At 41.9% G+C, this 25,406-nt stretch overlaps 1 protein-coding gene across 1 annotated transcript in view; it reads right to left on the reverse strand.

Annotated features, from left to right (window-relative positions):
• Nucleotides 1–625: 625 nt before the first annotated feature.
• Nucleotides 626–25,406, reverse strand: part of LOC116481826 (uncharacterized) — a 130,594-nt gene continuing 105,813 nt past the window's right edge. Inside the window, exon 3 of the transcript XR_009209843.1 lies at nucleotides 626–719. The gene's annotated coding sequence lies outside the window, so the exon portion shown is untranslated. The remainder of the gene's footprint in view (nucleotides 720–25,406) is intronic.

Consider the following 25,406-nt stretch of genomic DNA (forward strand, 5'->3'; position numbering starts at 1 on the left):
TTGTGGGTATTTTTGGCTTGTTTGTTTGTTTGTTTTTTTGAGGCAGTGTCTCTCTCTGTTGCCCAGAGCTGGAGTGCAGTGACATGATCCCGATTCACTGCAGCCTCACTGTCCCAGGCTCAAGCAATCCTTCCATCCCAGCCTCCCAAGTAGCTGGGACTACAGGCATGCACCACCATGTCCTGCTAGTTTTTTTTTTATTATTTTTTGTAGAGATGGGGGCTCACTATGCTGCCAAGGCCAGTCTCAAACTCGTGGCTCAGCAATCCTCCTGCCTCAGCCTCCCAAAACGTTGGGATTACAGGCGTGAGTCACCATGCCCAGGAAGATAGATTTAAAGCTTATGATAGAGAGCAGTTCCTCAACTCTCCATTTTCCCTCTGCCATTTCCTAATTCTAAGGCAATCACTTTCATTTTAATGGATTCTTTTGATATTTACATCCACATATCTATAATGACATGACTTCATTACTATTTCTTGGTGTTTTCATCTTATGCATTGAACATTGACTTCCTCTACAGATAAAAAAGGATTTTACTCTTTCACATAACACACAACATATACACACAAGAGCATGCACAAGTGCTTGCGGGCACACACACACACACACACACACCCCTTACCTCCATTCTTCCTCTATAGTTTCACTGAAATTCTGCAGATTCGTATTCGATGCTCTTCAAGTAAATTCAAGTGGAGGCCAGGCCTGAAGAATCTCTGAGCAGACAAAACAAGTTAGGCCTCATAAGTGACCTACCCTTGCTTGATTGCAAACATAAGCAAAACTTAACTTCAGATTTTTCTTGCAAATGCCTATATTGAAGAAAAACATAATTTACCCCTAACCAATCAGAAGTAGCCAAAAACTTGTAATTATTTAATTAGGGATTTTCCAGTGGGACTGATATGGTTTGGATGTTTGTCCCTACCCAAATCTCATGTTGAAATGTAATCCCCAGTGCTGGAGGTGGGGCTTGGTGGGAGGTATTGGATCATGGGGGCGAATCCTTCATGAATAGCCATCCCCTTGGTGATGAGTGAGTTCTCACTATAAGTTCACGTGAACTCTGGTTGTTGAAAAGTGTGTGCACCTGCCCTCCTCCCCCGCCGCCATGCCTGCTCTTGTCATGTGACTTACTGGCTTCCTCTTCACCTTCCACCACCAGTGGAAGCTTCCTGAGGCCTCACCAGAAGCAGATGCCAGTACAACACTTCCTGTGCAGCCTGCAGATCCGTGAGCCAATTAAACCTCTTTTCTTTATAAATTACCCAGCTTCAAGTATTTATTTATAGCAATGCAAGAATGGATTAACAGGCATAGACCAAATAAGGCAACTGGATAACTATATCCAATCAAATTTTTCTTTGCTTTACTTCTGTATCTGTCCTATAAAAGCCTCCTGCTTTGTGGTCTGTTGGTGGAGCTCTTCAATACTCCTCATTTGGAGCTGATTAATTAATCATTGTTTGCTCAAATATATTCTTTAAAGTTGTGCTTCAATTTATTTTATTTTTCTTTTAGAGACAAGACCTTGCTCTGTCACCCAGACTAGAGTACAGCGGCACAATTATAGCTCACTGAATTCTTAATGTCCTGGGCTCAAAGGATCCTCCTGCCTCAGCCTCCCAAGTAGCTGGACTACAGGTGTGCACCACAACTCCTGGCTAATTAAAAAAAAGGTTTTCGTGTAGTCAGGGTCTCGCTATGTTGCCCAGGCTGGTCTCAAACTCCTGGCCTCAAGTGATCCTTCCAACTTGGCTTCCCAAAGTACTAAAATTACAGGGGTAAGCTGGAGCAACCAGCTTCAATTTACTTTTTAACAATGTTTACATTGTTATAATTCTGTAAATGCTGTGAATCACTGAACCATAAATACTATGTTTATTTTCCCATTTCTGAACAACTTATGCTTTTCTTGAGGTTAACAGTTGCCTTTTTTACCTGACTTACTTTCTCTAATCCATATAGGTAGATATTTTGTTTTTTATAAACAAAGACAATTTTTTGTTTGTTTTAATCATTTGTCCCCAAAGAACATTCCTGTCATTCCAGCAAGTTCTACTGGACAGTTATGCTCTAGAGCCCTTGAAGGTGACTGGAAGTTTTTGTGATTCTCACAGACAGACTTAAGCACACCCTTATCTGTCTGTGTTCCTACAAGTCTCTGTTCCCACCTCGGCCACAACATTCATCACAGTCTGACTTGAAATGGAGTTAGTCAAATAATATGTCTGTCTCTTCTCCTTGACCATAAACTCATGAGGGCTGGGACCAAGAAACCATTATTTGCCATTATTCTCAGCAGAGCCTGGCAAAGAGAAGTCCTTGAAGAAATATTAGTTGAAGGAATGACTCGATTATAAACTCCCTGAGGGCAGGTCCAGAATATTCTGATTTTTGTATTCCCCACAGTTCCTCAAGCAAAGAGGGAACCTCAGTAAATATCTGTTGAGTGATGGCATGCTGTCACATCCCTCAGACCGAAGACAGACCTTAGAGTCACTGAGCTAAAAAGCCAGATTGCCGTGGCCCCTGGACTCACCAAATGCCTCTTGCCTCTGCCCCTGCACATCTGTCTCCTCTGGCTTTGCACGCCCCAGCTTGCCTCCATATAGCAGGTCTGATCACAGGTAGCTCCCATCCCACTGTCCACATACACCCAGACACATGCACGCCCCATGCTCATGCCTGCCTTTGTTGCTTGGACCTCCTCCGGCCCTTCCATCCTACTCACTCTGCAAGGTCGGCAGAAGCTCTGCCCTCTCCCTGCGTCTGCTCCACCCACTCAGGCCCAGCTGATTTCAGGGAATTGGCCTGGAGCCCTTACAAATCCCCAATGTCTCCTGTTTTTAAACTCTTCTTATATTTCTAGGTAACACAGTGTACTGTGTTCTTGAATTCTTTGTGGCTGTTTTCAGCCACTAGTTTTTTTTTCAACCAGATGGCAAATTCCATGAGGATTTTACTCTTATTTTGTGCTGAAGTCCTTTCTAGAATGGAAAAGGCAAGGCGAAATCCCAGTCCAATCACATTTTATAAATAAAGAGCTGAGTGCAGTGGCTCACGCCTGTAATCCCAACACCGTGGGAGGCAGAGGCAGGAGGATCACATGAGCCCAAAAGTTCAAGACCAGCCTGGGCAACATAGCGAGACCCCATCTCTACAAAAAAAATTCTGAAAATTAACCAGCCACGGCAGCAGCCGGTGGTCCCAGCTACACCAGTGGCTGAGACCAAAGGATCACTTGAGCTCAGGAGTTTGAAGTTACAGTGAGCCATGATCACACCACAGCACTTCTGCCTGGGCAATACAGAGAGACTCTGCCTCTAAAAATAAAATAAATATGAATAAGGAAACAGAGCCAGGGATTAAGGTGACCTGCTCAGGGTCACTCAGGTGAGAGCCTTATCTCCTCACTCATAGATTTCGACCATAGATTTGTGCAGAGAAAGTTCAACCAATATGGAAAGAACCACGCTTCCGAGGGACTCTGTGTCAGCTCCTTAAGCCCAACTGCACTGGTTTCCTGCCTGCCTTCAGCTCACCAGCCTAGCTAGAGGAGTGGCATCTACCTTAGGCCTGGAAGAAAGTCTACATGCAGAGGAGGTGTCAGCTGTTAACTTGACAAAAGATAAGAGCCGAGGTCGTGATCTCCTAATGGCCAGCCAGCCTATTAGTTTAGCAATATATATCTCCAATGTCAGAGCCATGCCTGGTGGAGGTTTGATTTTTTATTATTCAGGAAGCGCCTTACTTGAAAATGAGAGAAACCTCTAGCAGCCGCTGGAAGTCTCTTCTCTTAAAATAATGACAAGCAGAATCTTCACCTAAGAAATTTGGCTACATGCTCCTTCCGTTCCACTGTGCCCTTCTACTTCCTGGGTACCAGAGCAGAGAAATGGTTCAAACCTGTGGGCTTTTAAACAGAGGATGCCAATCAAACGTAAATGATGATCCCATTAAATAATGATTTTCATTTAAACCCAGCAATACAGATTTCTCGGACTTCGTGATTAGCTCCGTGTCAAATAAACTTTGCTCTTTTTCATTTTTTTAAAGCAGTTAATTTGCGATATTTTGCGATAATTTTAGGGTTGGGGTTGGGCTTTTTTTTTGTTTTTTTTCAGTAGTGACCAAAAAAATCTTGCTGCACTCAGTCTCCTGAGAATGTTGGGTCGAGTTTTTTGATCCCGGTGACTCATTGATTTGCGGGCTGATGTAGTGCGAGGGGTCCTTATTAGTGGCGTCTGTCCCTGCTGTAATGTTTTTGTTATTTTTCCTCATTTGTTCACTCTGACATCATGTCATTACAGAATGGTGCTGTTCAGGCCCTGCCTCGGCTGTTCGTTAGCGTGTGTTTAATGAGCAGCTTAATTGAGCTGTCTAGTAGGCCACCTGTCGCCCTCCGGACTTATTAACATACTAATGGCCTGACATTGTATTCTCTGACAGGCAACAGGGCTTACTGATTTGATGTCTGGACATGGGGATTTTATGCAGGAATGAGAGCAGGCTTTGGGAAGGAGGTTTAAAAAACGCAAATTAACTCTTTGGTATCTATGTGTTTATGGCTCTCTTGTGGAAAAAAAAAAAAAGTTCAACCCCAGGCAGGCAAGGCAAGCACGTTATGGGAAGGAGCCCGGCTCTATCCTTGCAAACCCAGTTGTGGTTCCCCAGGAGAAAATATGCTCCGCATGAGAAGAGCAGGCTTTGTTTCGATTACAGAGTTACTGTGAGGAACTGCCTCAAAGCAGAAACCTTCCGCAGCCCCAGGGAAAGTTATGTGATTCGACTTTTTCTACTGTAGCGAAACAAATGAAAAGTAGCAATTCTTTTGAGGAATTGAGTGTGGTCTGTCTGCCTCCCCTCCCCCCCTTTTTTTTTTGACAGGGTCTTTCTCTGTCACCTAGGCTCTAGGCTGGAGTGGCACCATCATAGCTCACAGCAGCCTTCAACTCCTGGGCTCAAGTGATCCTTCCACCTTGGCTTCCCAAAGTGTTGGGATTACAGGCATGAACCCAGCCTGTTCCTACCTTTGAAGTCCAGCCGAGGGCTGGATTGTGAACCCTGGGCTGATGGGAATGGCTTAGAGAACTGGCTGGAGCTATCACATGCACGTTTGTGGAGAAAATTGGTTTTGTTGGTGTTTTTCTTCTGGGGTTGCCTGATTGGGCCTTTTCTGTCCTGGGAAATTTCAGGGGTGTGAGCATTAGTCACAGGCCACAGGAAGACTCAAGTCCAAGGACAACACAGAGAGACAGCTTATACAGGGGGACTGGATGTTCCTTTTCTGTCCCTTAACCTTTCATTCCTAGTATCTCCTCCTCCTTCAGTGCCTGCACACAGGACGAGCATAGACATAATTGTAAAGAAAAGGCTTCGTGAATTTTAAAGAAGTCAGTCTATGGAAGGGTCATGACTAAGGGCTGAGCCAAACCTCACCAGCAGCTGTGGAGGTGGGGGTGGCAGCCCATCAGGGGGCTCGGGTTGGCTGCAGCCTCCTTGGCCTGGGCTGAGGTTCCTGCCAGGTTAGCCAAGGAGCTGCAGGAGGCTGGGTCTGCAGAGAGAGCCAGAAAGCATTCCAGAGGCCGCTGCCCGGAAGCTGCGTTCCAGAACTTGGCTTGCAGCTGGCAGACTGTCTTTATGCAAAGCCGCAAGTGAGTTCCCTTCCTCCTGGGCTCTGAGCAGGGGGAATGCTGCAGTGAGACAGTCACACTTCCTTCTCCACACTAGTCCCCAGCCATGGCAGGAAGAAAGCCTGGGGAAGAAGAGCAGGAACCTACCCACTGTCTATCTAATCCCTCTTTCTTTCCCCCCGAGTCTTTTTTTTAGAAACTCAGTCTCACTCTGTCTCCCAGGCTGGAGTGTAGTGGCACGATCATAGCTCACTACAGTCTCCAACTCCTGGGCTCAAGCAATCTTCCAGCTTCAGCCTCCCAAGTAGCTGGGACTACAGGTGCACGCCACTGTGCCTGGCCTAATCACTTTCATGGGAGGAGGAGGAGGAGGAGGAGGAGGAGGAGGAGGAGAAAGAGGAGGAGGATCATAGCCTTCATTTTTATCTCTTACGCCGAGCCTTTTATAAACATGATCTCATTTAAGTTTTTCATCCCAGGATTTCTCAATTTCAGCACAACTGACACATTGGCCTGATTCTTTGTTGTAAGGGACTGTCTTGGGCAATGTGGGATGCTGAGCTGCATCCCTAGCCTCTACCTACTAGGTGCCATTCACACCCTCAACCCAGCTGTGATAACCAAAAATGTCTCCAGACATAGCCAAATGTCACTGGACACTGGGCAGGGGGAGTGTCCCTCGGTTCAGAAACATGGGTCTGGAGGTAGGTGTACCACCCTCAGTTTGTAGATGGGAGGCAAACACCCTGTGAAAGAGGAATGGAAGCTTCACAGCTAGTAGGAGGCAGAGCAGGACTTAGAGCTGCTATCTGTTGGCTCTCATGCCCTGGCTCATTCCTCTGCACAGTACTCCCCAGTCATGGTGTCACCAGTGGTGGCTCAGCTGTCCACATTCCAGTGCTGACCATTAGAGATCTATCGTAGGTCAGAGGTTTGCTAAGGATTTTATATATCATCTTTTAAAATCCTCTCAATATCCCTTTGAGATAGGTACTATTATTAGTCTCTTTTAAGAGATGAGGAAACTGAAACTCAGGAATTAAGTAACATGTCCAAAGTCAAACGGCTGATAGGAGACAGTCTCACTCAGGCATCTCTGGCTTCAAAGCACAAGTGTTTTCTAATACAGCACCCAGAACTCCAGCCATCTGCACCTAGAGACCTCCATGCTTACGATCTATTCTCTTTTCTTGCCAAGAAGGAGCAAGAACTTCCTCCCTCTATTTCCCTGCCTGACCAGGGTGCTGTGCCTGTTAAGTTCCCCAAGACAAATTGTGATGGTTAACTTTGTGTGTCAACTTGACTGAGCCACAGGATGCCCAGATATTTAATTAACATTATTCTGGTTTTTTATGTGCGGGTGTTTTTGAATGGGATTCATATTTAAATCAGTAGACCCAGCAGAGCAGATTGTCCTTTCTCATGTGGGTTGGCTTCATCTAATCAACTGGAGGCCTGAATAGAACAAAAAGGCCAACCCTCCCCCAAGTAAGAGACAATTCCTCCTGCCTGACTGCCTGCAATCTAGGACATCAACTTTTTCCTCTCTTCAAATGCAAACTGAAACATCAGCTCTTCCTGGGTCTGGAGGCTGCTGGGGCTCCGCTGGGTCTCCAGCTTGCCAACTCACCCTGTGGATTTTTGAACTTGGCTTCCATAATCATGTGAAGTAATTCCTTATATGAAATCTCTGTCTATCTCTGTATACATTGTATTAGTTCTGTTTATCTGGAGAACCCTAATACAGCATTTGTTCAGCTTTTACACATGGCAGCTTCTTATATCCCCACATTTTCAGCATTTCTGTTTCATTTTGCTTTAGGACTGGCTTGTAACCAATATGTATGCAACCAATACGTATGTTTCTTAAAAATGTAATCTGAGACTAATGATGTCAAACATATTCTTTTATTGTTGGCCATTTGGATAATTTATGATTCTGTGCTACATTCTAGATGAGTTCCTCCATCATGATCTTCCAGTTTGTCAATTTTCTCTTTAGCTATCCAATCTAAAGTTTATCCCATCTATTGGGCTTTGTAAATTTCAGTAATTAGCTGCTTTGTCCTTTTAAGCCAAGATTTCTAAATGATTCTTTTTCATATCTATCTGTCTTTTTTTCATTTCTGCCTGGTTCAAGTTCTTAATTTCTTGTCATTTTTTTTAAAAAAAAACATCCTGTTCATCTTTCCTTTAACTCTTAGAAGATATTCAGCATAGTGACTTTTTAAATCATTTTCAGATTACATCATTGATTTCATTTTCTCTTAAGTGATTTCATCTCTTGATTTTTAATTTTTTTTGAATAGGTGTTAGTTTATTTTTATTTTATTTCATTTTGTTGCAGTGGCGCTGTACTCACCATTCCTTTTCTAACGGTTTCTTGTCTCTATGTGCCCTCTTAGAGTCTCTGGTTCAGAATCACATCTTACAGTGGGCTTTCAGAGTGTTCATCCTACAGAGATAACTGGGGATATTTTAGTTCTAGTCACTGAGCCACTTAGTAAAATGGCCAGATGCTGGATACAAGGCTATATTTGCCTTCTCTCGTCTTGTATTTTCAGTTATGCAGGGGTTGATGGAAGCATTTTATATTCTCTTGTAAGAGGGAGCCACATTCCGCCCTGGCTCTGTTCTTCTGCCTTCCAATCACTCTGCAGAAAATGAACTCTCTGCTTCCTTTGACTGCTTGCAGATTCACAACCCAGTAGGCTGCTAGCTTCGGTAACTGATTTCCATTTTGAGTTTCTAGCCCACAGAGATGTTATCTTTTTTTTCAGCATGGTCATTTTTAAAAACTCTACCATCACTCTGCATTGATACAGATGGGGGGCTCGAAGCATAAATCTTGATGGGGTTTAACTTTCCCCATTGTGTATATTTCTCATGACCATTCTGCAATATTTTATCAAAAAAATCTCCCTACAGGAAATAGTTGCCTAGTTGTTACCTTGGCTTTACAAAGTGCTGTGATTAGGAAGTCAGAGTGCTTAGTGGTCTAAAGACTGCCTGGGTTCAAGTCCCAGATCTATTACTTATTCGTTATGGAAACTTTGGCCAAGTTATTTAATGCTTTAAGCCTTATTTTCTTCATCTGCAGCATACATCAATAGTATAACTTCCTGCGGTTGTTCTGAGGATTAAAGAAGATAAGCCATGGGAAAACATGTCCCACAGATTCTCTGTGAGAATTGACTGTGAGGGCACACAGTCAGCCCTCAATAAATGTCTGCCATTATTATCGTAGTTATTACTTCTTGGTTAGAACCAAATATCCAACTTTAGAATAGTATTATTTTTTGAAAAGTGCTCCAGTGGCCTGAATGGCAGAAGAGAGAAATGCCAGCAAATCATTCACTTCTTATGTTTTTCAAAGTAACTTCATATCTTTGTAAAGAAACAGCAGCCTTCCTTAACTAAAATAACCTCCTTGTCCCAGACTGGCAACGGAGAGAACTTTAGTTATGGGACACGATTAAGATGAAACTGTTATTTCTGGCCTCTCACCACTGAATATTCAATGGTAATCATCTTCCCTTGCCTTAGGTAAAGTTTCTGCAGGTCTCAGGAGTTGGACTGGCACTTTAAGTCACAAATACTGTCTTATTTCTGATATTAGGACATCTGTGACATATATAGATAACAGTTCCAACCTGGAAGTGGTGTTCATAATTCTCCTCAACCCCAGCTCAGACCTGTTTCAGGCTGGAAGCCACAGTGGGCACAAGGACTTGGCTGGTTTCTTTTCTTTTTTCCACCTTATACTTTCATTCCTCTCCATCTCCACCCTCTTAGCGCTACTCCATTTTTGTCCTGTCAAACGCAGGAGCAACACAGTAGAGAGGAAACCATACAAGCATGGGAAATGTCTTAAGGCTGCTTGCATCTTTCAGCCCCAATTCTTTTTTTTTCATGTTGTTTACTTTGAAATGATTCCAAATTTCCAGAAGAGTTGCCAGAATAATACAAAAACTCTCATAGTATAAGTCCTCTCCCCCCATCTCTCTCTCTCTCTCTGCCACAGTCTCTCAATCTCCCTCTCTTTCTCATGTGTAACCTGAGATTCACCTTCTCACTTTATTTTCCTAAACTGTTTGAGATTTCATTGCATACTCAACCCCTTTCTTTCTTTCTTCTTCTTTGTTTTTAATTTTCAACTTCTATTTTAGATATGGTGGGGTACGTGTGCAAGTTAGCAACATGGGTATATTTCATCCAGGTAGTCAGCATAGCACCCAGTAGGTAGTTTTTCAGGCCATGCCCCCTCCCTCCCTCTCCCCTCTAGTTTTCTGCAACATCTATTATTCCCATGTTTATGTCCCTATGTGCTCAATGTTCAGCTCCCACTTATAAATGAGAATAAGTAGTATTTGGTTTTCTGTTCTTGCATTAGTTTGCTTAGGATTACACCCTCCAGCTCCATCCATGTTGACATAAAGAACATGATTTCATTCTTTTTTTATGGCTGCATAGTATTCCATGGTACCACATTTTCTTCATCCAGTTGCCTATTGATGGGCACCTGGGTTGATTCCATGTCTTTGCTATTGTGAATAGCATGGTGATGAACATATGAGTATATATGTTTTTTGGTATAATGATCTATCTTCCCTTGGGTATATACCCACTAATGGAATTGTTGGGTTGAATGATAGCTCTGTTTTAAGTTATTCGAGAAATCTCCAAATTGCTTTCCACGGTGGCTGAACCAATTTACATTCCCACCAACAGTGTATAACTGTCCCCTTTTCTCCACAGCCTCACCAGCATCTGTTGGTTTTTGACTTTTTAGTAATAACCATACTGACTGGTGTGAGGTGGTATCTCATTGTGGTTTTGGTTTTGCATTCTCTGATGGTTAGTGGTTATGAAAATTTTTTCATATGTTTTTTGGCCACTTGCATGTCTTCTTTTAAGAAGTATCTGTTTGTGTCCATTCCCTGTCTTTTAATGTGGTTATTTGGTTTTTGCTTGTTGATTTAAGTTCCTTATAGACTCTAGATGTTAGACCTTTGTCAGATGAAAAATTTGTGAATATTTTCTCCCCCTCTGTAGGTTGTCTGTTACTCTATTGATAGTTTCTTTTGCTGTGCAGAAGGTCTTTAGTTTAATTAGGTCTCACTTGTCAATTTTTGTTTTTGTTGCAATTGCTTTTGGGGTCTTAGCCAAAAATTCTTTGTCAAGGCTGATGTCAAGAAGGGTATTTCCTAGGTTTTCTTGTAGGATTTCTATAGTTTGAAGTCTTACATTTAAATCTTTAATCCACCTTGAGTTAATTTTTGTATGTGGTGAAAAGTAAGGGTCCAGTTTCAATCTTCTGCATATGGCTAGCCAGCTATCCCAGCATCATCTATTAAATAGGAAGTCCTTTCACCATTGCTTGTTTTTGTTGGCCTTCTCAAAGATCAGATGGTTGTAAGTGTGTGGCTTTATTTCTGAGTTTTCTATTTTATTCCATTGGTCTATGTGTCCATTTTGGTGCCAGTATCATGCTGTTCTGGTTACTATAGGCTTATCGTATAGTTTGAAGTCAGGTGTAGTATGATGCCTCTGGCTTTTTTTTTTTTTTTTTTTTTGTGGTTAGGCTATTCTCAACTCCTTTCTTTACCCCCAAACACTTTAGTATATGTTTTCCAAGAACATGGCATGCAGATTCTCTGATCATAGCACAATTAATCAAACTCAGAAAATTTAATGTTAATATAATACCATTATCTAATAGATAGCCCATATTTAATTTTTGCCAATCATCCTAAAAATGTCCTTTATGACAATTTTCCCCTGACCCAGGCTCCAATCTTGATCATGTATTGCAGCTTGTTGCCATGTCTCTTTAGTCTCTGTTAATCTGGAAAATTTCCTTAGCCTTTCTTTCTCTTTCATGACATAACATTCTTGAAGAGTGCAGGCCAGTGGCTTTGCAGACTATTCCACAATGTGAGTTCAAGCTGCTTAATTGTGCATTTGACAGGCTTATTACATAAGCAATGTTGTGTCCTTCTCAGTGCACCATATCAGGAGCCAAATGATGTCAGTTTGTCCCATTATGAGTGGTGTCGACTTTGATCACTTCCATAGGGTGGTGTCTGCCAAGTTTCTTCACCTGATTACTATAATTCCCTTTGTAATTAATAAATAATCTGTGGAGAAATACTTTCAGAGAATTTAATACCTTGTCCCTCTTCAAACTTTCATCCAATAGTTTTCATGTTCATCAGTGATTCTTGTCTTCAGCTCCAAGCCTTACTGCCAAGTCAGTCTTGGACTGATTCACCTTCCCAGTGGAAAGTTCTTATGAATTATAGCTGCCACTCACCCCTGGGGGAGGGAGTCACTGCTCCCTTTTAACGTTTGATTCTGGTATGGATACAGGACCCATCCTCTAATCTGCCCTAGTAGAACTAATATGGTATGTTTAAGCCATTCTTTGTTTATGGGCATCACAGAAGAAAGGAGACATGAAGGTCTGATATCATTCCTCAGAAGCCACCTTTCTCCCATTACCTGGGACTGCCTGACCTGGACCACCCTCTCTTAGACTCCTCAATATTACCTTCTCAAGAGACAGAAAATGTTCCTGATCTGGAGGAACTTCTCCTTGCCCAGTTCCCACCAGAGCTTTCCACTGTTCTTCAATGACCACAGTGGGCTTCAGTCCCTTTCAGGGAAGGTCCCTGGATCCATGGGGTCTGGCCTCACTCTAAAGCCCTCCACATTATATTCACTATCTTGACTGGGAATGTTCCTACCCCATATGCACATGTAGTATGTATGTGATGTCCATGTACTGTGTATGGGCTGGGAGAGGACGGGGAGAAGCCACCTTATAACCAAGGACTTAAAGTGAAAATGTAATACAAATAGCTGTTAACTAGTTATAAAATTGTTTAAAAGTTAACTGGAAAGTCATAGATGGAAGTAGCAACTACAAGAAGCAGCACCACTCTTAGGGCTGGCACAAACAAAGAGAAGAGGTGTTTTTAAAACATACAATTTAATGACTCTGAGGAACAGAAACTCAGATCTCAGAGGACAGGGCCCTGCCCAACTGCTGATGATGTTTCTGGGCTAACAAGAGGGACTTCGTAGGGCTGAAATTCAGTTCTGTGAGGAAGATGTTCCTGCCAGCTGGTGCTGGTTCTCAAGGTGGGGGAGTGGTACAATGAGGTAGGATCTGTAACTGTTGGAGAAACTGCTCACTGGATGCAGCTCCTACTGTGTGAAAGAACTGCTGCTGCTGGGGTGGATAAGCATGCTTGGGTGATGCATAGAGGGACAGGAAGCAAACAAGAAGGAGCAGGTTCCTTTTTTCTACTCCAATCTTTTAGCTTCTCTTCAGTACACCCTCTTGGCAGACCCTAACATGGAGCCTGCAGGGAAAGTGGATATGTGGTTTGTAAAACCTCTGCTCCAATCCAATAGCATAGAGCAGTATTTAGAAGGGAGAGTCTGGAGCTGAAAAACAACAATAAATAGCACATCTTCAAATTTAGAATGATGGTGTCTCTCAAAAGGATATAGCCCATGAGGATTTATAATGGGTGCCAAATAGCAAGAAAGATGGTCTCTCAGGACAGTAGTTTTATTTTCTATATGGTCATCTTGAAGGGTGGGCTCCCATCGGAATGGAGGACAGAACAGACTTAGATAAGTTGGGGGTGGCCAATTGTTACCCAAGCCTCTGGTTGAGCAGCTTTGGGGAAGAGGAAAGGAGGGAGGTAGATCTGAGGATAGTATGTGTCATATCAAAAGACAATCCCATGGAAACAACCCAAGCATCTATCAACAGATGAATTGATAAAGAAAATGTGGCACATCCATACAATGGAATATTATTCAGACATGGAAAGAAAGAAAGTTCTGTGCATGCTACAACATGTAACATGTTGGGAATATTATATAAAGTGAAATAAGCCGGGCACAAAATGACGTGTTGTATGATTGTATTATTCTACTTGTATGAAATTTTTAGAATAGGCAAGTTTCTAGAGAGAGAAAGTAGCTTAGAGGCTACTAGTGGCTTGGAAGAGGAAGAGTGGGGAGTTATTGGTTAATAGTTACAGGGGATGCCCTCTGCCTTCTGCTGTAGCTCTTCAAACCCTCTTATAAGCATCATTCCCTATATTAAATGCCTTTCCACATTTCAGGGTCCTGCACTCATCCTGTTCCCCCACTTCGAATGGGAGAGTGACATTTCTCATCTTTTTAGAGTAGTTCATATATTCACAGTAATTCACCCTTTATTTTAATTTAATTGCCCTCTTCAGAGCCCCATAGTCTTCCTAAGCACCTCCTTGGCTCAAACATTTGTCTCAGTAATAATGTCATTTGCTGAGCCTCAGTTTCCTCATCTAGAAAATGAGGATGGCTGGGCACGGTGGCTCATACCTGTAATCCCAGCACTTTGGGAGGCCGAGGAGGGTGGATCACAAGGTCAGGAGATCGAGACCATCCTGGCCAACATGGTGAAACCCCATCTCTACTAAAAATACAAAAAAATTAGCTGGGCGTGGTGGCATGTCCCTGTAATCCAACCTACTTGGGAGGCTGAGGCAAAAGAATCACTTGATCCAGGGGGTCAGAGGTTGCAGTGAGCCAAGATAGTGCCACTGCACTCCAGCCTGGCGACAGAGCAAGACTCCGTCTCAAAAGCAAAGAAAATGAGCATACTAATCCCTGATATGCAAACTTGTCCTGAAGATAAAATGAGTTATTATCCAATGGAAAAGCTGTGTGATAGATGAATGCATAAAATGTTAGATCCATGAAAAGTTGATTAGTAAGCATGACTTCCATGAGTTGACCAGTGAAGAAATGACAGTATTTGCCTATCTTTTAAAAGAAATATGTGTTTATATGTATTGGTATAAATGCTATATATTCATCTACATATTTTTCAAAATGTGTGTGCAGTAATACATATTAAGATTTAGAAATTCTAAATGCAGGCTGAATGCTTAAATGTCAAGTTTAACTTACAACACAAGGTCTGCAAAGTGTGGTCATAATCATTTAAGACATTATGACTCACTCAATATTTATATTTTAGAAGTAATTTATTTTATTGCAACCACCAATAACCAACTGAAAAACTTTTAAAATTCAAGATAAAGTTTCTGTGGCCAAGTCCACGCTCTGATCAGCAGCCATTCTCTCATTAACACTTGTGGCCCCGCTGATTTCTGCTCTCATTTGCACTGTGTAAAAGGCCTCTGACAACCTCCTTTCCACCCTGTTCAAACAAACAATAGTCTTTGGAGCAAAGAAGGAAATTTGTAGCAGGTGAAAGTTTAGTTTTAATGATGGAGACACCAAATTGTTTTTAAACTTGAAATATATAAAAGGCTCCAAACCCACTTTAATGTCTCATTTCTCACAATTACCTCATTATAGTTTACCAAATATTTTACTTTGAATCACAGGATCTTTGAAAGAAATTCCAAAACTAACCTTTTGCACATACGTAACTTATTAGCAACAGAAAAATTACTTTTCTCTCTGACTGTGAATTTTTTTTCTCTACAGAACATAAAATAAAGACATAAACTTATAGGGCTTAGAGGTTGTGACCAGTGACATTTTCACATTTTCTTGAGGAAAGAAAATCTAGCTTGAGAAGGTAAAAAAAAAAAGCATAAGATTGGTCATTTGTATCTACATGCAGCAAAGGAGCTATTAGGCACTGACAAGCTACTCAGATCAGAACACCCAAGACTGTTGTCGTTTCTCTTCATGCCCTGCAATCATTGAATCAGGTTATTTAATTGGTGTATAAAAAGTCACCTTAACACAATTCTTGGTCACCTTTCTCTGAAATCTTCATGACAAAGGATTTGTTAAAACTTTTCTAAACAAACATAATCTCTCCAATGTTCAGCTATATATAGGAAGAAGAAATGTCAACATTCATATACAGAATCCCTTTCCTTGAGACCTCTTTCCCACTAAAACCCAGAGGTAGCATTAGATAGAAAGACCAGATATGCCCTGGCAAGGATGGTAACAGAATATATTAGTCAGGGTAAATTACACAAGCTTCAGCAACAAACATCCCCAAACCTCTGTGGTTTAACACATTACAGGTTTATTTCTGCTTGTACCACAATCCATTTTAGATTGAGAAGTTCCCTCCCAAGCAGTAACTCAGGATCCCAGACTCCTTTCATCTTGTATAGCACCATTTTTAACACATGGCCTGCAAGGTTGCTGTGAAATAGAAAGAGCCTGTGGAAAGCAGATACTCAATTGTCTAAGTTTGGTCAGGGTGCATATTTCTTTGACTAGAACTAGTCTTTTTGCTCGATCTAAACACAAGGGATCTGGGAAAGTAGTGAAAACTGTACATAAGAAACGGTCAGTGAGTCTGCTAGAATAATGAAGTGGTCTTGGTTGGAGGAGGTTCTAAAAACTGGGCTCCTGGATCCCAGAACACAGTAAAATGCCAATGAGTTGCACTCACTTCAACAAAACAAATTACTCTTCAATTTGTCTCAACAAATTCTATTCACTCCCAGTGATATGGTTTGGCTGTGTCCCCACCCAAATCTCATCTTGAATTGTAGTTCCCATAATCCCCCCATGTCATGGGAGGGACCCAGTGGGAGGTAATTGAATCATGGTGGCGGTTACCCTTATGCTGCTCTTCTTGTGATAGTAAATGAGTTCTCACAAGATCTGATGGTTTTATAAGGGGCTTTCCCCCCTTTTGCTCAGCACTTATCCTTCCTGTTAGCATGTGAAGAAGGATGTGTTTGCTTCCCCTTCCACCGTGATTCTAAGGTGGAATCTAATGGAATCTAATGGCCTCCCCAGCCATTCAGAACTGTGAATTAATTAAACCTCTTTGTTTTATAAATTACCCAATCTCAGGCAGTTCTTTATAGCAGCATGAGAATGAACTAATACACCCAGTTATTCTTACATGCCCCTCATTTTACATGATTAGACAGGCATTTGATTTTGTAAGTATTCTCTAGAATTTAGCAAAGTCCAATGCATTATCAAATACAATTTAAAAACCAACAAGTTGGCTTGATCTAAGTGCTCCTTGAGGAGATGAGGGCTGAGTTTTACTCTTTTTGTTGGGACCAGAAGGTAGGATATGACATTCAATGTTTGTTGAACAAGTTAATTAATGAGCAATGTTGCTGACATATTTAAATCTCAATTTTTGAAAATCTGTATCTATCTTAGGCTGTCCCCTGGAATCACTTTCCAATTTTCCATCCTAACTGCTCTCATAGTTCTAGCCTAAAGGCTGCCTCCTGTGGATATGTGGTAGAACAGTGATGAGTCACATAACTAAATATCTCATCCTACAAATGACCCCTCCCCACCATCACCAACACTGTTTCCAACCAGATGAAGGTGGACTTACGAGTTGATTACTGACTCATTAAAGGAATTCCTGACCATACAATGAATTAACCTCCTCCCCCCAATTAATACTTAGTAAGCCATGAGTATGGGAACCTGATTTATCTTGTTCCAATGATACTAAGTTTAGACTTCATTTTCTTATTTAATCCTCATGCTAACACCAAGAAGAGGTAATTTTGCAGATGAGGAAAATGAGGCACATAGATGTTAAGTAACTTGCACAAGGTCATACAGCCAGTACATGCAAGAACCAGAATTTGAACTCTACAGTAATTATATATGGGCCAGGGGTGTTGGCTAGCATTTGTAATCCTAGCACTTTGAGAGGCTGAGGCAGGAGGATTGCTTGAGGCCAAGAGTTCAAGACTAGCCTAGGCAACATAGTGAGATCCCATCTCTACAAAAAATTTAAAAATTAGTCAGGTGTGATAGCGTAAACCTGTAGTTCCAGTTACTCAGGAGGCTGAGGTGAGAGGATAATTTGAGCCCCAGGAGTTTGAGGCTGCAGTGAGCTAGGATTGCACCACTGCACTCCAGCCTGGGTGACAGAACGAGACCCATGAAAGGAAGAAAAGAGGAAAGGAAGAAAAAGAGGGGGAGACAGAAAGAGAGGGAGAGAGACAGAGAGAGACAGAGAGAAAGAAGGAAGAAAAGGAAGGAAGAGAGAAGGAAGGAAGAGAGAAGGAAGGAAGGAAGAGAGAGAGAGAGAGAAAGAAGAGAAAAAAGAAAAGAAAAGAAAGAGGAAAAGAAAGAAGAAAGAAAAAGGAAGAAAGAAGGAAGGAGGGAAGAAAGGAAGTTAGGAAGGAAGGGAGAGAGAGAGACATGAAGCAAGCAAGCAAGAAAGAAAGAAAGAGAAAGAAAGAAAGAAAAGAAGAAAGGAAAGAGAAAGAAAAAAGAAAAGAAAGAAGGAAAGAAAACACAAATAGTATTTAATTTAATTTTGTGAAAATTACTGCATTTTCTTTGAAGCAGTTTGAAAGAACATTTGTTCTTACTAGTAATAATTAGTAATAATTGCCATCAATTTCTGAGCAATTACTAAGTGCCAGACACAGTGCAAAGTGCTTCATATCTACCATCCCATGAAATCTTACAACTCTGTAGGGTGCATGTGATCAGCCCCATGTTACAGCTGAGAAATTGAGCCTTAGAAAAGTTAAGTGACTTGTCCAAAGCCACACGTGAAACCAAAAGTGGAGTGTAATTTGAGCCAGGTTTATCTGAAGCTGAAGCTCAAGTTCTTGACTACTAGGCTCCAGTCATGTGCAACTGTCAACCAAAAATGGAGATTTGAGAGGCCAAAGATGTCACACACCTTCAAACTGCACATCACACAAGTCTTCATAAGCCTCCAGTGCTGCTGTTACTGTGCCTCTCTACAGTCAGGACCCATCCACTTATTTCTGCTTCTCCTTTTACTCCCAACATTCCACCTTCTTACTCTGAATCTGGCCCGACCTCTAAGTTGCCCTTGTTGGACCAAACACTTTTCCTATTTGTTAAATATCCATTTGCAATTCTATGTCCTAATTCGTATTTCCAATGTTACCCTATTTTCCTATTTATAAAATTCCAATTTCCATATCACCACTGTCCTTTTTGTCCTTACAGGAATTCCCTGAAGATATCATTGACTTTTTACACGGGAGAACACCCCTTTTCTCCTAGAAACTCCGCAGTTCGACTGGACCATGGCAAACCCCCAACCCCCATTAGCTCAGTGGAACAAGAAAGGTAGGGGAGTCATCTAAATTCTGAATACTTGTAACTGTGGCCAATACATCATGAATAACCAGAACAAAGCTCTTAAAACATTCATATTTCTTTTCATTCCAAAAGCATGAATGTACCTTTTTTCCTTACTAATGATGTATTTTAAAAGTAATTCTTTTACTACTTCTCTGTTCAAATGCTCCAAGTTTGGTGTAAAAAAAAAAGTCACATATTATTTATACTCTTTGGAACATCCTCAAATAGATTTTTTTTGTTGGGGAAGAAAAATAATACTTATGTTAAGCACCCCTCCCACCAAGAATACGTTCATCAAGGTTGTGAAGCCCTTCACAGCATAAGAACACCCCAGTGGCAGGTATCTGAAGTTTTAATCCCCTAACTTTGCATATGTTTTTAAAGCAGGTGACAAATAAATGTCCACCCTTGGTTGCTATTAGGTCCTTAGGCTACAGTCAAGGGGGCGTTGTTGAGACCAGATCTTCTCTTCCATTAATTCATGGTGTTATGTATTGCTGTGGTGTGTCCTTTAGAAAACACACAGCCTCTCTGATGTTTTGCTTTGTTCTGTTTTGTTTTGTTTTGTTTTGTTTTGTTTAAGGCAGGCTGGATTAAATGATTTAAGGTCATTTTTGGTTCTAAGACTCTGTTTCTCTGGTTGCTCTTCTCTCCCTGCCGTCTGTGGGGCGTTGTACTTGCAAAAGCCTTCCAGACAATTTCTCTGGCTGAGACATAAATGCAATTATCGGGGCCTGGGGGGAGGCCATTTAACAGGTTATGCTGGATTCTGTTCTGCCTGTTTCAGCAAAGCTGGCACCCGGTACTTACCCCCCTCCACTGCGGCATTTATCTACACGGTGAAAATCTTGCTCCGAGAAGCAATGTTGAATCCCACAGATGCTTGTCCCTGGGACTCATCAGGGGACAAAGACAGAGCCACACAGCCCTCATTAATCCACGTGGAAATAAAAAAGATTAAGCAGCATAGACCCTGTGACCACTGAGAAAATGACAGAAATAAAGATCATTATGTGCATCTGGTTTTCCAGGGGAAAGAAACGGAGATAAAGCCTTAAGTCTTTAATAAGGCTAGAAATTAAAACTGGGATTAACAACAACATGAAGCATTTATAAGAAGCCATCCATGACATTCCTGCTTAGGTTTTGCTGGCCTGGTTTCTGGAACATTTTCTATATTGTTAATATTTATCACCAGCTTTTTCTTTAGTTGAAAAAAAAGTTACTGCCCACTGGTTTCAGGTTCACAGCCTTCTCTCTAGACATACTAGACCTGCTTCAAGACCGTACTTCTTTAAAACCAATTATTCAGCACCATTTTCATGAGGTTTCTGTAGAGATAGGGGAGTATGTATTGCTGAATTTCAATGAAGTTTTGAGGTCTGGCTTTGCTCTGTGATACACGGAGAAAACAGCTTCCCAGGAGAGCTGACCATGCACCACGCACCTTAGGCCTGGGAGGGGCAGGAGGGCAGGATGGACTATCCCCACATTTAGACACCCCAGATTCTCCTACCAGAGATGCAGTGGACATCAGTGTCTATCCAGGAGGCTGTATTAAAATGTAACTGTGCCACTTGGTTGAACTATGTGCCGCCCACCGCACCAAAAAACACACTGGAATCTTAACCCCTGGGACCTCAGAATGTGATCTTATTTTTGAATAGGGTCTTTATAGACCTCATCAAGTTAAAACGGGCTCATTAGTGTGGGCCCTAACCCTATATAACTGGTGTCCTTGTAACAAAGGAAAATTTGGACACAGAGACAAACATGCACAAAGAGAAAGTGATGTGAAGACACAGAGAGAAACTATGCTTCTTGCATTCAACATAATGTTTTTCAAATTAATTCATGACGTTGCTTGTATTAGTAGTATGTTGCTTTTGATGGGTGAGTAGTAATCCATTGTAAAAATATGCCAGTTTGCTTATCAGTTCTCTTGTGTTTTCAGTGTGGGGTTATTAAGAATAAAGCTACCATGAACATTCTTGGACACATCTTTTTGTGGGCATTTTTCTTTGCAACATATCTAGGAGTAGATTTTCTGGGTGATAACATGGGCACGCATTTAACTAAGATTACACTAATTTATACTCCTGCCAACATGGTGCAGTTGCCACTGAAACTACCCTCACAAGAATTGCATGCTAGGCTCACAAAAATTACATGCCAGGTTCTGGACAGAAATATAGTCATAATTAAGCATTAATAAGGCTGCACATTGGTCCACTTCCTTGTAGTTGCTTGCTAACCAAAAGTCATGTAGTACTAGATACAACCACTTGCCCATCCTATATCCTTCCCACAGATGGAATTTCTGACCTTAGAATCATATGGCTTTTGTTTAAAATTTGCTTAAGATGTTTCTCAGATCCTGATTTCCAGCAAAATAGCCAATGCCAACCAGTGTGAAGACACACAAAGAGGAAGTGAATTAGCATGGGAATACTGTTTCTTCATCTCTCAGTCCCGTGATTTCACCCTGCTTTCTGCAACCAGTCAACAGCCCCCACACCTCAGACTACTCCAGACCTCTTAAAATCCCTAGCTCCAAATTCCTCAAGGAGGCAGATTTGAGATTTCCTCTTGTCTCCTCATTTGGCTGCCCTGCAATTATTGAACTCTCGGCTGCAGTGTCTCAGTATATGGACTCGCTATGCACTGGGCAAAAAAACCTATTATGCCAACACTTGATATTATCAGTCTTTCTTTAATTTTAGACATTCTGGTGAGTGTGTTGTAGTATCTTACTGTGGTTTTAATTTCCATTTACCTCTTGCTGAATGATGTTGAACATCTTTTCATGTTTCTTACCAACTCAAGTATCTTCGTTTGCAAAGTGGTTCCTCAAATATTTGTCCATTTTTAATGAATTGTTTGGTTTTTTAATTACTAATATATGGAAATTTTCAAATATATTCTAGGTGAAGTCTGTGTGTGTGTGTGTGTGTGTGTGTGTGTGTGTGTGTGTGTTGAATATTTTATCCCAGTCTGTGGCTTAACTTTTCAGTTTCTTAATGATGTTTCTTTTGATGAAAAGTGTCTAATTGTGATGAGGTCCAATATGTGAATATGTGAATAGTTTGTTTTTATTGTTAACACCTTTTTTTTAACTTTCTAAGAAATTTTTGCTGTCCCCAATAGTGAAGACGTTCTCCTTTGTCTTTATTTTATTTTATTTTTTTTGAGATTGTGTCTCACTCTGTTGCCCAGGCTGGAGTGCAGTGGTGTGATCTCGGCTCACTGCAACCTCTACCTCTTGGGTTCCAATGATTCTCCTGCCTCAGCCTCCTGAGTAGCTGGAATCACAGACACCCACCACCATGTCCAACTAATTTTTGTATTTTTAGTAGAGACAGGGTTTCACCATGTTGGCCAGCCTGGTCTTGAACTCCTGACCTCAAGCGATCCACCTGCCTCAGCCTCCCAAAGTGATGAGGTTACAGGTGTGAGCCACCATGCCCAGCCTCTCTTTAATTTTTAATTTCAAATGAATTTATATGTGTGGTATGATGTAGGACCCAAGGTTAATTTTTTTCTATGCCAATATCTCATTTTTCTACGATTTTTCCCTGCCATTTACTGAAATGTGATTTATTTTCTTTCTCACATTAAATTGCTTTGGCATTTTTGTCAAAAATCAATTGACCATGGGTCTATATGTTGTACAGTAAACCACTGCGGGTCTATTTCTAGACTCACTGTTTTTCATGTTTTTTGTTTGTTTTTGGTTTTTTGTTTTTTTGTTTTTTTTGAGATGGAGTCTCGCTCTGTCGCCAGGCTGGAGTGCAATGGCACAATCTCAGCTCACTGCAACCTCTGTCTCCCGGGTTCAAGAGATTCTCCTCCCTCAGCCTCCTGAGTAGCTAGGACTACAGGCATGCACCACCATGCCCAGCTAATTTTTGTATTTTTAGTAGAGACAGGGTTTCACCATATTGGCCAAGATGGTCTTGATCTCTTGACCTTTGGCCTCCCAAAGTGCTGGGATTACAGGCATGAGCCGCCGCTCCCGGCCTATTTTTTATCCTTATACTTGGGAAATAATCCTGACCCACTAATGGATTAAATGGACCCCCTTGGCTTAAGAAATCCTAAAAGCTAAGAAAAAGTTCATTGAGTTGCTGGCTAGGGCGGAATGGGAGCTAGTTATGCCTCAATATACCCCTTCCTTATTAACCTTTAACCAGAATTCTTTCCTAAGGAGTAAGCAGAAACCAGCTGTGAAAAACAAGAAATGACCATCTCATTCCTTTATCACCTTTGGCCAATCATCTGAGGCTGCAGCCAGACTCCCCAGACACCACCACCCCCATCCCACACCCCCTTTGCCGTTTTTACATTGACAGTCACCAGTTTTGCAACACATCCTTTCCTGATGAGAAGCCACCAACCATGGTGGTTCTGGGCAGTCTACAGAGGATGCACAAGGCAATGACAGCGTTTGTGTCCTCTGCTTCACCTTTTGATGCCATGGGGCTGAAAACTTGACCCTTAGATCATGCTAATGGTGCCATTCTTTTTGTACATGTGATACAAGGAGAGGTGTACAACTCAATTGTACATGTGCGTGTTTCTCCTTTCATAAATATTCAGCACTCCCTATGCAGCTTATTAAATATGTATATTCAGCCACCCCACTCAGTATAAATTCCTGTTCCTTTTTTACTCCTCCCTCGAAAGTGCTGTTTTTCCAGCATCTACCAGAGTCTCTGCTTCCTGCCTGCAGGTTGTGATACCTTTCAGGAATAAAGCTCTCCATTTTAAATGTATAAAACATTATAACTTTATTAGTCAACATACCAATACCACACTGTCTTGATTACTATAGCTTTTTAATAAGCGATACGGTTTGGCTGTGTCCTCACCCAAATCTTGGCTTGAATTTTATCTCCCAGAATTCCATGTGTTGTGGGAGGGACACAGGGGAGGTAATTGAATCGTGGGGGCCGGTCTTTCCCATGCTATTCTTGTGATAGTGAATAAGTCTCATGAGATCCTATGGGTTTATCAGAGGTTTTCGCTTTTGCTTCTTCCTCATTTTCTCTTGCTGCCGTCATGTAAGAAGTGCCTTTTGCCTTCCGCGATGATTCTGAGGCCTCCCTAACCATGTGGAACTAACTGTAAGTCCAATTAAACCTCTTTTTCTTCTCATTCTTGGGTATGTCTTTATCAGCAGTGTGAAAATGGACTAATACAGTAAATTGGTACAAGTAGAGTGGGGCATTGCTGAGAAGATATCCAAAAATGTGGATGTGACTTTGGAACTGGGTAACAGGGAGAGATTGGAACAGTTTGGAGGGCTCAGAAGAAGACAGGAAAACGTGGGAAGGTTTGGAACTTCCTAGAGACTTGTTGAAGGGCTTTGCCCAAAATGCTGATAGCGATATGGACAATAAAATCCAAGCTGAGCTGGTCTCAAATGGAGATGAGAAACTTGTTGGAAACTTGTGCAAAGTTGACTCTTGTTATGTTTAAACAAAGAAACCGGTGGCATTTTGCCCCTGCCCTAGAGATTTGTGGAACTTTGAACTAGAGAGAGATGATTTAGGGTATCTGGCAGAACAAATGTCTAAGCAGCAAAGCATTCAAGAGTGATTTGGGTGCTGTTAGGGGCATTCAGTTTTATAAGGGAAGCAGAGCATAAAAGTTTAGAAAATTTGCAGCCTGACTATGCAACAGAAAGGAAAAACCCATTTTCGGGGGAGAAATTCAAGCTGGCTGCAGAAATTTGCACTAGTAGCAAGGAGCCTAATGTTAATCCCCAAGACCATGGGGAAAATGTCTCCAGGTCATTTCAGAGACCTTCATGGCAACAAGGAACATCACATCAGCAGGTCATCACAGACCTGGAGACCCAGGAAGAAAAAGTGGTTTCGTTGCCCAGCACAGGATCCCCATGCTATGTGCAGCCTAGGGACTTGGCGCCCTGTGTCTCAGCCACTCCAGCCATGTCTGAAAGGGGCCAATGTAACAGCTTGGGCTGTGGCTTCAGAGGGTGGAAGTCCCAAGCCTTGGCAGCTTCCACGTGCTGTTGAGCCTGCAGGTATACAGAAGTCAAGAATTGAGGTTTGAGAACCTCCACCTAGATTTCAGAGGATGTATGGAAATGCCTGGATGCCCAGGCAAAAGTTTGCTGCAGGGGCAGGGCCCTCATGGAGAACCTCTGCTAGGGCAGTGCAGAAGGGAAATACGGGGTCAGAGCTTCCACACAAAGTCCCTACTGGGGCACTGCCTAGTGGAGCTGTGAGAAGAAGGCCACCGTACTCCAGACCCCAGAATAGTAGATCCACCAACAGCTTGCACCGTGCACCTGGAAAAGTCACAAACAACACCAGCCCATAAAAGCAGCTGGGAGGGAGGCTGTACCCTGCAAAGCCACAGGGGTGGAGCTGCCCAAGACCATGGGAACCCATCATTTGTATCAATGTGACCTGGATGTGAGACTGAGAGTCAAAGGAGATCATTTTGGAGCTTTAAAATTTGACTGCCCCACTGGATTTTGGACTGGCGTGGGCCCTATAACCCCTTCATTTTGGCCAATTTCTCCCAATTGGAACAGGTGTATGTACCCAATACCTGTATGCTCATTGTATCTAGGAAGTAAATAACTTGTTTTTGATTTTACAGGCTCAT

The sequence above is a fragment of the Hylobates moloch genome, unplaced genomic scaffold, assembly GCF_009828535.3.
Source record: "Hylobates moloch isolate HMO894 unplaced genomic scaffold, HMol_V3 SCAFFOLD_14, whole genome shotgun sequence".
Lineage (NCBI taxonomy): Eukaryota > Metazoa > Chordata > Mammalia > Primates > Hylobatidae > Hylobates > Hylobates moloch.